We start from the raw sequence: 11559 nt of genomic DNA, 5'->3' as shown, positions 1-11559 counted from the left end.
CTGTGGGCCCTTGGACCATGAGAAATTTGGGTGCCTAGCCCAACCCGGATTATATGTTTCCGAAAAAGGATCGTTCCAGTTTGGTCTATGAAAATTCTGGACTGCATTCAAGTCCTCAATGAGCTCCGGGTAGGATGAACTAGATGGACACATTTTGTGTGGGATGAGATGAACCAGAGCATATGGCACAGACAATAGATGGTTAGGAGCAGGTGAACTCTTGGACACCATAAGGGAATCAATTTTTCTAGTCAACCCCTCAATCTTGGCCATGAGCATGGGTGTTTCACTAACCTCGTAGAGACCCCCTCTTTTGGAATCGTGGTATCTCCTATCAACATTAAATGACGAACCCCATTGCTGAGATTGATCACTCAACGTTTCAAAGAAGTCCCACGCCTCACTAGCACTCTTTCCCATCAAACTCCCACCACTAGTTGCATCTACCATGGATCTAACTTGGGGTGTAAGACCTTCACTAAATGCCATTTCTCAAACCCATGATGCGGACACCTACGGATCAAATCCTTCCATTTCTCCCAAGCCTCATAAAAGTGTTCACCCTCCTACTACAGAAAGTTGGAGATTTCTCTCCTGAGAGCTGTAGTTCTCAAAATGGGAAAGTACTTGGACAAAAAATTTGTGACTAATGTGTCCCATGAAGTAATGCTGCCCACCTCCAAGGAATTAAGCCAAGCTTTGGCCTTATCCTTAAGTGAAAATGGAAAAAGTCTTAACCGGATAGAGTCATCTGAGAAATTATGGAATTTGAAAGTTGCACAAATATCTAAGAAGTCCTTGATGTGGTAATAAGGGTCCTCCTTCTCCAACCCATAGAATGTAGGGAGGAGTAGAATCACACCCGGTTTCAACTCATAACTGGCAGCAGTAGTCGGTGGCAATAAAATGCAAGAAGGTGATGTGAAGTGGGATGGGATAGAATAATCCCTTAGGGCTCTATGGTCACCTGCTGTAGGTAAATGTAATGGTTCACCTTGATTGACCATGGTAGCTCCTAACTTGACTTCGGGTGTTTTCCTTCAAATATGTTCTACCTCTTCAACAAAGGGAGCTAATGGTTCACGTAGGGAGCGGCGCCCGTGCATAAAAACACAAAAAGAAACAAAACTAACTATCAAATTATGCTAACAAACTCACTACTGAAAGTATGAACTAACTAGAAGAAATAAAACTAACTAGAAGACATAAAAATAACTCCATACAAAATCATCAAGATAAAATTATGAAAGCAAAAAAAAAAATAATAATAATAAAATAAAAATAAATCTAACTTAAGACTATGGAGAACAAAGAGATACACTTAATACGTGCCTCCCCGGCAACGGCGCCAAAAACTTGATGTGAAATTTAATTACATCGGCTGTTATACATCGCAAGCGTACGAATTGTTCATGTAATCTAGCGGGAAGCGAGGGTCATATCCACAGGGAGGACTAAATTTTTTATATCCTTCAGTCAACTAGCCTAACAACATATAATGAATTAATCGAAACTAAACACTAATTATATCCTAAATTATCCCGCAATAATCTAATTAACTACTTGCACAACTGGAAACGTCAACTCTGGATTTTATCGTGATTAGTGCCTCTCTCGAGTGCCACGTAATCACGAATCCGGATTCTCAATCCTTACGTCTAGCCCCTCTCGGGTGCCTAGAGTTAATGACAGAGATCGGATTACAATAGAATGCAAAGAATCAATTTCCTATTGTGATGATGCTAAAATTATCAACTCTGAATTTTACCATGATTAGTGCCTCTCTCTAGCGCCACGTAATCACGAGTCCGATTTCTAAATCCTTGCATCTAGCCCCTCTCGGGCGCATAGAGTGACAGACAGAAATCGGATTAAAATACCAAAATCCAACCTAAATTACAATCTTACCCTAACTAGCTAATTTAATCAAATATCTGGAAAACAAATATTCGATAAACATTAATTCTCAAATCAAATTTAATAAACATTCAAAACCTAAGTTCAAACTATAGAAAAATTAAATAAAAAAATGACGGATTACTCCTCTTCTCCTTCCTCTTGCTCGGGGAGCAAAGGCTCGTTTTCGCGGCAGCAATTTTCAGAAATTGATGGCTTCTGGATTGCAAGAGCGAGTGGCCGGAGGTAGAGACGATGCCGGCGATGAAGGATAGAAACCCACGGATGGAGGTGGTGCGGCGGATGATGGAATGGAGCCGAAGTCCTCTCACCGGCTTTCTCGAGTCTCGGTCAGAGTCGAAATGGCTCCAAAAATGGTCGGAATTGGGTAATCGACGCCAGAGAATGGTCGGAATGTGGAATCAGCACCGGAGGAGCCCTCTCGGATCACCTCTCTGCCTGGAGAGTAGAAACTGGCAGTGTCGAACTTGCCGTGACGGAGACTCTCTCGAGCTCTCCTTGGGTTTGTTCTCGGTTGTCGGACGACGGTGGACGACGGTGGCGCAGCGAACGACAATTGCAAAATCCTCTCGGGTCTTCCCCTATTTTGGTCGATGGTCTGTCCTATTTCGGTCGATGACCCCCCCTGTTTCGGTCGATGGTCTCCCCTTTCTCAATACGATTTGCCCTAAAAAATCCCCTCCGTTTCACTAATGGCATTTTGGTAAATATCTCCTTCTCCACCAAAATTCTCCTGAAATTCCATAATTGAATCCATAAAAAGGATTTCAGGAAGAAATAAACCCTAAAAGCAATGAAATATAATTCAGGAGAGAAAAATATGCAATATAGACAGTGATTAATGCCAAATTCAATAAATGCACATTTCATTTGAAAACCGATAAATAACCACCTATAACACAATTATCAGGGTTATTATATTATAATTAACCTAGTTCTCATGTCAGAATATGGCATCTATCGGTTCCTAACCTGGCTTCTTGCTAGTCTTGAGGCTGAAAAAACTCTCATTTATTGCTGGTCGTGGTGTGGTGATGGAGAAGCCTCAAACTAGGCTCGAAAAGAGAGCGATAAACCCTTTATAGCTTCTTTGAATGAATGGGAGGCTGAAGCCTCTGATTGAACTCGAAATAGGGACAACAATTCCCCTCTCCTCTTTGATATGGATTGATGTAAACAAAAATTAAAATGGGGAAGAAGGAAATTCAGATTCATGAGGGAACCTGGACCTAGAGGTCATCAAGGAGACCTGCAAACCCTAGAGCTCCTCAAGGAGAACTCCAAACCCTGTTTAACCTAATTCAAGACTTGCCTTTTTTCTCATTCCCTTGCCCTCTAAGTAGGGTTGACACCAACCATAGTTTTTGGGTTAATTATTACAATTCTGCCCCTATGGCAATTTAAATTAATTAATGCATAAAAATGAATTTAAAACAATATGGAAAGAAAGCTATTAACTCTTTAACTCAGTGTGCCTCCATTGTATGACTCGGTTAGCTATTGAGTCCTCAACATCTAGGTTCGTAGTTATTTTTTTTCAGTTCATACACCCATAGTTTTCTTTGCCTTTTTCACCTCTATACTGAGATTTTCATATTGAAAATTATATCTTGAAGGAAAGATATTTGAGTCTAATTTAAAAGTAAAAACGTTTTTTTTCCAATCAGAGTTATCTACAGAGAGATATCAACATTTGAATGAGAAAATGTCAAATTGCAAAAGAGGTTCGAGCAGCAGCTGAAAGCTTCAACTTCCGAGATATTTTATGCTATCAAGAACTAGACTTTATGTGGAGAAATATATATCAAAAGAAATATCTGTAAGTCTATTCTTTTACCTATTCAACCAATTTTTTATCTGAGTTATCTACAAAGAGAAATCGATATTTGAAGCAGCAAAGGTCAGATTGCAAAAGAGGTTCGAGCAACAACAAAAATCTTCAACTTCCGAGGTATTTTATGCTATCAAGAAAGATACTTTATATGAATAATTATACATAAAAAGAAAGATATGTAAGTATATGTTCTTACCTATTTAACCAAGTTTGGGTATGATTTTTTTATAAGGAGATATTGATCTTGGAAGAGTCATTGGTCATTCTGGAAAAAAAGGAGAAACAATGTTTAGTTTGGCCAGATGAAAGAGACCGAAATCTATCAGATTATTTATCTTCTGATAATTATATTTTATGAAAAAGAATTATACTTGGATGAAAGGTATTTAAGTATATTTTCATAAGGAGAAAATTTTATGTCAATATGATCTATATTTAAAGATATATTCGCAGTGGAAGAGTCGAAGGTCATGTTGGTATCTTGTTGCATTGAAAAATCCGAATTTAAGCTCATTGTTTTGCATAACGTTTTGAGTAGATTTATCAGGAAAATATCTCACTTCTCCTTGGTTTGAGGGATTATTTATACATATCTTTTATTTAGGCTTATCGGTACATCTATGATATTTGGTTCAAGTTAGGATCACTGCTATTACTTCCCAACTTGAGGGGGAGAAATTGAAGAAGTACAAGAAAGAGGTATTTTATTCCAGATGTTGTGGATAAAGTTTATGTGACCAAAATATTCAAGAAAGGGGGACCACAAAAGATGAAGCTTATGTGTCTAAGAAAAAATATTTATATCCGATTATGATTATTTCATGGGTCCTTCTACAATGTTTATTATTTTGGTTTGTGTTATATAAGTTGGAAGATGGTCGTGTTATATTCACTTGCAGTTATTATGTCTTTTTGGGGACGTTATTATTGAAGAAGAGGTGGCCTCAGTAGCTTTTCTCATACCATAATTTATTTGACTCTAAAAAATATCATGGTTGGGACACCATGAGAGTTGGTGCCCGGATTGGGACACCATGATAAATTTAACTCTAAAAAATATCACGGTTGGGATACAATGAGAGTCGATGTCTAGATTGGGACACCATTATAAATAAACCCACTACCCCCTGTAATGGCTTTTATTAATCCTACCACTAGAGAGTCATTGTCATGTGGAGGGACACGATGGTGGACACTTCAGAGCATTGCCGATAGACACATTACCTAAAAAAGATGGAGTGTGTCCTACATCCAACATTAGGACTTGAGTATGGAGCAGTGTCTTACCGGCTAGGAGTGATTTTTACTCTCACTTATATTATGCCAGCAGGGCCTCCTGGAAGGATGCAATAGTGTGAGGGGGAGTGTTGGAAGATGAAGGCATATTGGAAGATGTGCCATTTATACAAAAAAAATTTATACATCATGTTGGGAGTTCATGTTGTTCTCTCACCTCCAGCTTGAGGGGGAGTGTTGGAATATGGGCTCCAACCCACACAACTAAGGAAGGCCCACAAGATGGGCCCAAACACATAAGAAGTAGGACCTGCCATGATCACCACAAGCTAGCATCCTTATCACATATGTGGGAAGATCTAAGACTCATAAAGGCATCTTTATCTTATGGTCACATTCTAAAAAAGGTACTAGTTTGAGTTATGTTTGTCTTTTATCTATATTGAGTTATTTAATTATGCTAGGACTTGTCTTTAAGTGTTAGAATTTGGGTGTAATTGGGACAAAAGTAGTTTTATTGTGATTGGACTCTACTACCTTCCTCTATTATAAATAGAGGTTCATGTACTCTGGTTATGATCAGTTAATGAAGTCAATGAAGTATTTCTTTTTTCCATAAATTCAATAGCCCTAAGTGTCGATACTAGGAGTAGGAACTTCGAGAGGAATTCTAACAAGGGCAATGGTAGAGGGAAGTCAAGGAATGGTAGAAGCAAGTCAAAATTTGGAAGGAATATGGAATGCTGGAATTGTGGCAAGTCTAGTCACATAAAAAGAATTGTAAAGCACCAAAGAAGGATGAAAAGAAAAATAATGTTGCAAATGTTGTGACTGAAGAGGTACAAGATGCTTTACTTTTGTCGATTGATAGCCCTATTGACTCTTGGGTGTTAGATTTAGGAGCTTCTTTTTACACCACCGCACATCATGAGATCATGGAGAATTATGTTACTGGAGATCAGGGGAAGGTGTATCTTGCTGATGAAGAACCTTTAGATATTGTTGGTATTGGTAATGTCAGTTTGAGGATGTCAAACGGGATAGTGTGGAAAAATCACAAGGTGAGACATGTACCAAAACTGATACGTAATTTGATCTCAGTAGGGGAAATAGATGATGAAGGTCATAATGTGACTTTTAATGGTGTTGCCGAGAAAGTCACAAAGGGATCCATGGTTGTTGCACAAGGAGTTAAAATTGGAATTCTTTACATCACTTCCAATTGTAGAGACATGGTTGCAGTTGCTGATGCTGTTACTGATTATGACTTGTGGCATTATAGGTGTTGGAAGATGGGCCCAAGCCCATAAGATATGGATCCACAGAAGATGGGCATAAGCCCACACGACCAAGGAATGCCCACATACATAAGAATGTTGGAAGATGGACCCAATCCCATAAGATATGGATCAATAGAAGAGTTTCAGTTTAAAGGTGTTTTAGTCATGTTAATCTTCTATTTATTTTGGGTTATGTAATTATGCTAGGACTTATCTTTAAGTGTTCGAGTTTGGGTGTAATTGAGACAAAGGTAGTTTTATTGTAATTGGGCTCCACTACCTTCCTCTATTATAAATAGAGGTTCATGTAGTCTGATTATAATAAGTCAATGAAGTATTTATCTTTTCCATAAATTCAACATGTATCAAACCAGGTTCTATGAGTTGAGTCGGTCAACTCACATAGGTAATGTGATTCTTTTTTTATCTATTATCTCTAGCAGTTAGAGTTCGTATTTATTTTTTCTCATTTTTTCAGTCCCTAAACCCATTAGTTTTTTTATGTTTTTCACCTATATATTGAGTTTTTCATATTGCAAGTAATATATTGATGGAAATATATTCTTGTACACTTTCGAAAGAAAAATGATTTTTTCCAATCAGAGTTATCTACAAAGAAAAATCGATATTTGAATCAGCAAAGGTCAGATTGCAAAAAAAGATTCGTGCAACAACAGAAAGCTTCAACTTCTGAGGTATTTTTTGCTATCAAGAATGAGACTTTATATGGAAATTTATATATAAAAATAAATATATGTTTCTATATTTTCTTACCTATTCAATGAATTCTTGATTAGAGTTATCTACAAAGAGAAATTGATATTTGAAGCAACAAAGGTCATATTGCAAAAGAGGTTCGAGCAGTAGAAAAAAGCTTCAACTTCTGAGGTATTTTATGCTATTAAGAACGAGACTTTATATGGAGAATTATATATCAAAAGAAATATATGTAAGTCTATTTTCTTACCTAGTCAACCAATTATTGATCTGATTATTTTTATAAGGAGGTCTTTTTCTTGGAAGAGTCAATGGTCATGCTGGCAAAAGGAGAAACAGTACTTGCTTGGCTAGATTACAGAGACCAAAATCTATTAGATTATTTATCTTCTCATAATTATATTTTATGAAGAGAAGTTATACTTGAATGAAGTGTATTTAAGTCTATTTTCAGAAGGAGAAATTTTCATGTCATTCTGATCTATATTTAAAGATATATTCACATTGGAATAATCAAAGGTCATGCTGGTATTTTGTTGCATTGGAAAATCTGAATTTAAGCTCATTGTTTTGCATCACTTTTTGAGTTGCAATAGCAGGAAAATATCTCACTTCTCCCTAGTTTGAGGGCTTATTACTAAATCTATGTTATTTGAGTTTATTGCTACATCTATGATATTTGGTTCATGCTGGTATCACTGCCATTACCTGCCAGTTTTAGGGGGTAGAAGTACAAGAAGTACAAGAAACAGTTATTTTATGCCATATGTTGTGTATAAGTTTTATGTGACCAAAATATTCAAGAAAGGGGGATAAAAAGTGAAGCTTGTGCATCTAAGAAGAAATTTTTATATCGGATTATTTCATGGGAACTTTTACAAGGGGGGAAGGAGCAACGCGCAACGCACGCTTCAATTGGTTGATTCGCAAAATAGGTGTGAATCCAAATTCCTCGATTTTTTCCTGAGAGAATGAAGTGACATAATTCACTTGAAGAGTAATTCATTCTACACTAACCCATTTATTTAATGAACTAGGTAATGAGAGGGGAATTCATTCCACTTCATTGTGGACTAACCCCCTCAGTTCGGCCAGATTACAGAGACCGAAATCTATCAGATTATTTATCTTCTAATAATTATATTTTATGAAGAGAAGTTATACTTGGATGAAAGGTGTTTAAGAATAGTTTCAGAAGGACAAATTTTCTTGTCATTCTGATCTTTATTTAAAGATATATTCACATTAGAAGAATCAAAGGTCATGTTGGTATTTTGTTCAATTGGAAAATCTGAATTTAAGCCCATTGTTTTGCGTCACTTTTTGAGTTGCTATATCAGGAAAATATCTCACTTCTCCCTGATTTGAGGGCTTATTACTAAATCTATGTTATTTGAGCTTATTGTTACATCTATGATATTTGGTTCATCCTGGGATCACTACCATTACCTGCCAACTTGAGGGGTAGAAGTACAAGAAGTACAAGAAATGAGTATTTTAGTCCATATGTTTTGGATAACTTTTATTTGACCAAAATATTCAAGAAAGGGGGATAAAAAATGAAGCTTGTGCATCTAAGAAGAAATTTTTATATCGAATTATTTCACGGGTCCTTTTACAAGGTTTATTATTTTGGTTCGTGTTATATGTGTTGGAAGATGGTCATGTTATATGGGACTAAACCCATTTTAGCTGCAACTATTGTATCTCTTTGGATGAGACATTATTATTGAAGAAGAGGTGGCCTCAGTATATGTTACATTACCATGCTTGAGGAGCTTATTATTACATCCAGGATGAGACATTATTATTGAAGAAGAGGTGGCCTCGGTATATGTTACATTACCGTGCTTGAGGAGCTTATTATTACATCCACTATCTTTAAGGACATCTATGTTATTTCACCGTGATGGAAGAGTTTATTACTAGCTCTATGTTATACCCCCCATGAATTGGCATTTATTACTCCTACCACTTGAGAGTCGTTGTCCTGTGGAAGGACACAGTGATGGAGGAATTTTTTTATTACACTTCCGAACAGCGTATAGACACTACCTACATTAATAGGAGTGGTACTGCCTACAGAAGATAGGAGTGTTCTGAACATCCAGCATGAGTTATTTGATGGGATTATGGAGCAATGTCATATGGTTTGAAATGATTTTACTCTCACTGATCTTATGCCAGCCTGGCCTCATGAACGAGAGCACCAACGTTAGGGGGATTGTTGGAAGATATTGAATTTATGGAAAAGAGAAATACTTCATTGACTTCATTAACATATAATAATTGGAATACATGTACCTCTATTTATAATAGAGGAAGGTAGTAGAGTCCAATTACAATAAAACTACCCTTGTCCCAACTACACCCAAACTCTAATACTTAAAGATAAGTCCTAGAATAATTAAATAACTCAATATAGATAAAAGAAACATAACTCAAACTAGAACTCGTCTAGGACATGGCCATAAGATAATGATGCCTTTGTGAGTCCTTCTTGATCTTCCAACTTATGTGATAAGGATGCCAGCACGTGGTAATCATAGTGGGTCCTACTTCTTATGGGCTTGGGCCCATCTTGTGGCATTCCTTGGTCGTGTGACCCATCTTATAATAATTTTAGATATGTTGATCTTCCTTAGTCATGTGGGCCAATGCCTATCTTCCAACACTCCCCCTCAAGTTGGGGGTGAAAGAACATCATGAACTCCCAACTTGATGCAAATGATGTATAGAATCTTTTTGTTTAAAATGTCACATCTTCCAATATGTCTTAATCTTCCAATACTCCTCCTCACGCTGTTGCATCCTTCCATGAGGCCCTGCTGGCATAATATAAGTGAGAGTAAAAATCATTCCTAGCCGGTAAGACATTGATCCATACTCAAGTCCTAATGCTGGATGTAGGGCACACTTCGTCTTCTATAGGTAGTGTGTCTATCAGCATTGCTCTGAAGTGTCCACCACCATGTCCCTCCATAGGACAACGACTCTCAAGTGGTAGGAGTAATAAAAGCCATTACAGGAGGGGTAGTGGGTTTATTTATAATGGCGTCCCAATCCAGACACCGACTTTCATGGTATCCCAACTGTGATATTTTTTAGAGTTAAATTTATTATGGTGTCCCAATCCGGGCACTGACTCTCATGGTGTCCCAACCGTGATATTTTTGAGAGTCAAATAAATTATGGTATGATAAAAGGTACTGAGGCCACCTCTTCTTCAATCATAATGTCTCATCCAAAGAGACATAATAGCAGCAACTGTAATGTAACATGACCATCTTCCAACACATATAACACGAACCAAAATAACAAACCTTGTAGAAGGACCCATGAAATAATCATAATCCGATATAAATATTTTTTCTTAGATGCATAAGATTCGTGTTTTTTGCACCACCTTTCTTAAATATTTTGGTTACATAAACTTATCCACAACATATGGAATAAAATACCTCTTTCTTTTACTTCTTCTACTTCTCCCCCTCAAGCTGGGAGGTAATGACAGTTATCCTAGCTTGAAACAAATATCATAGATGCAGAAATAAGCCAAAATAACATAGATGTAGTAATAAGCCCTTACACCAGGGAGAAGTGAGATATTTTTCTGATATAGAAACTCAAATAGTGACGCAAAACAATGGGCTTAAATTCGGATTTTCCAATGCAATAAAATACCAACATGACCTTTGATTCTTCCAATGCGAATATATCTTTAAATATAGATCAGATTGACATGAAAATTTTCATTATGAAACTAGACTTAAATAACTTTCATCCAAGTATAATTTCACTTCATAAAATATAATTATCAGAAGATAAATAATCTAATATATTTTGGTCTCTGTCATCTGGCCGAACTAAGTACTATTCATCTTTTTTTTCAGCATGACCATTGACACTTCCAAGATCAATATCTTCTTATAAAAAATTCAGATCGAGAATTGGTTGAATAGGTAAGAAAATAGACTTACATATATTTCTTTTGATTTATAATTCTCCATATAAACTCTTGTTTTTGATAGTATAAATTACTTCAGAAGTTGAAGTTTTTTGCTGTTGCTCGAACCATTTTTTTCAATCTGCCTTCGCTACTTCAAATATCAATTTATCTTTGTGGATAAATCTGATTGAAAATTTGTTGAATATGTAAGAGAATAAACTTACATATATTTCTTTTGATATACATATCTCCATACAAAGTCTCCTTCATGATAGAATAAAATACCTTGGATTTTGAAGCTTTCCGTTACTGCTCGAACCTCTTTTACAATCTGACATTCGCTCATTAAAATATTGACTTCTCTTTGTAGTTAACTTCGATTGGTAAAAAATAATTTTCCTTGGAAAGTAGACTCAAATATATTTTTGTAAATTTATAATTTACAATATGAAAATCGGACTATAAAGGTGAAAAAATGCAAAGCAAACTACAGGTGTAGGGACTGAAAAAAAAACTACGATCCTAGACTAAGGGTTTAGGTTTACCTCCGTGGGTTGACCACATCAACTCACAAAATCTGCTCTGATACCATGTTGAATTTATGGAAAAGTAAATACTTCATTGAC

General features: G+C 36.4%; 1 non-coding gene across 1 annotated transcript; it reads left to right on the top strand.

The window, feature by feature from the left end:
- The first annotated feature begins 495 nt into the window (after window positions 1-495).
- LOC137949157 (small nucleolar RNA R71) lies at window positions 496-602 on the top strand. Its single transcript, XR_011111728.1, has one exon. It is a non-coding gene; the product is annotated as a small nucleolar RNA R71 (small nucleolar RNA).
- The last annotated feature ends 10957 nt before the right edge of the window (window positions 603-11559 follow it).

The sequence above is a fragment of the Aristolochia californica genome, unplaced genomic scaffold (assembly GCF_029961685.1).
Source record: "Aristolochia californica isolate CCGP_79_NKW_82.1479 unplaced genomic scaffold, dmAriCali1.0.hap1 SCAF_13, whole genome shotgun sequence".
Lineage (NCBI taxonomy): Eukaryota > Viridiplantae > Streptophyta > Magnoliopsida > Piperales > Aristolochiaceae > Aristolochia > Aristolochia californica.
Note: the sequence above shows the minus strand (reverse complement) of the source record. Positions and strands in the feature narration are given on the sequence as shown.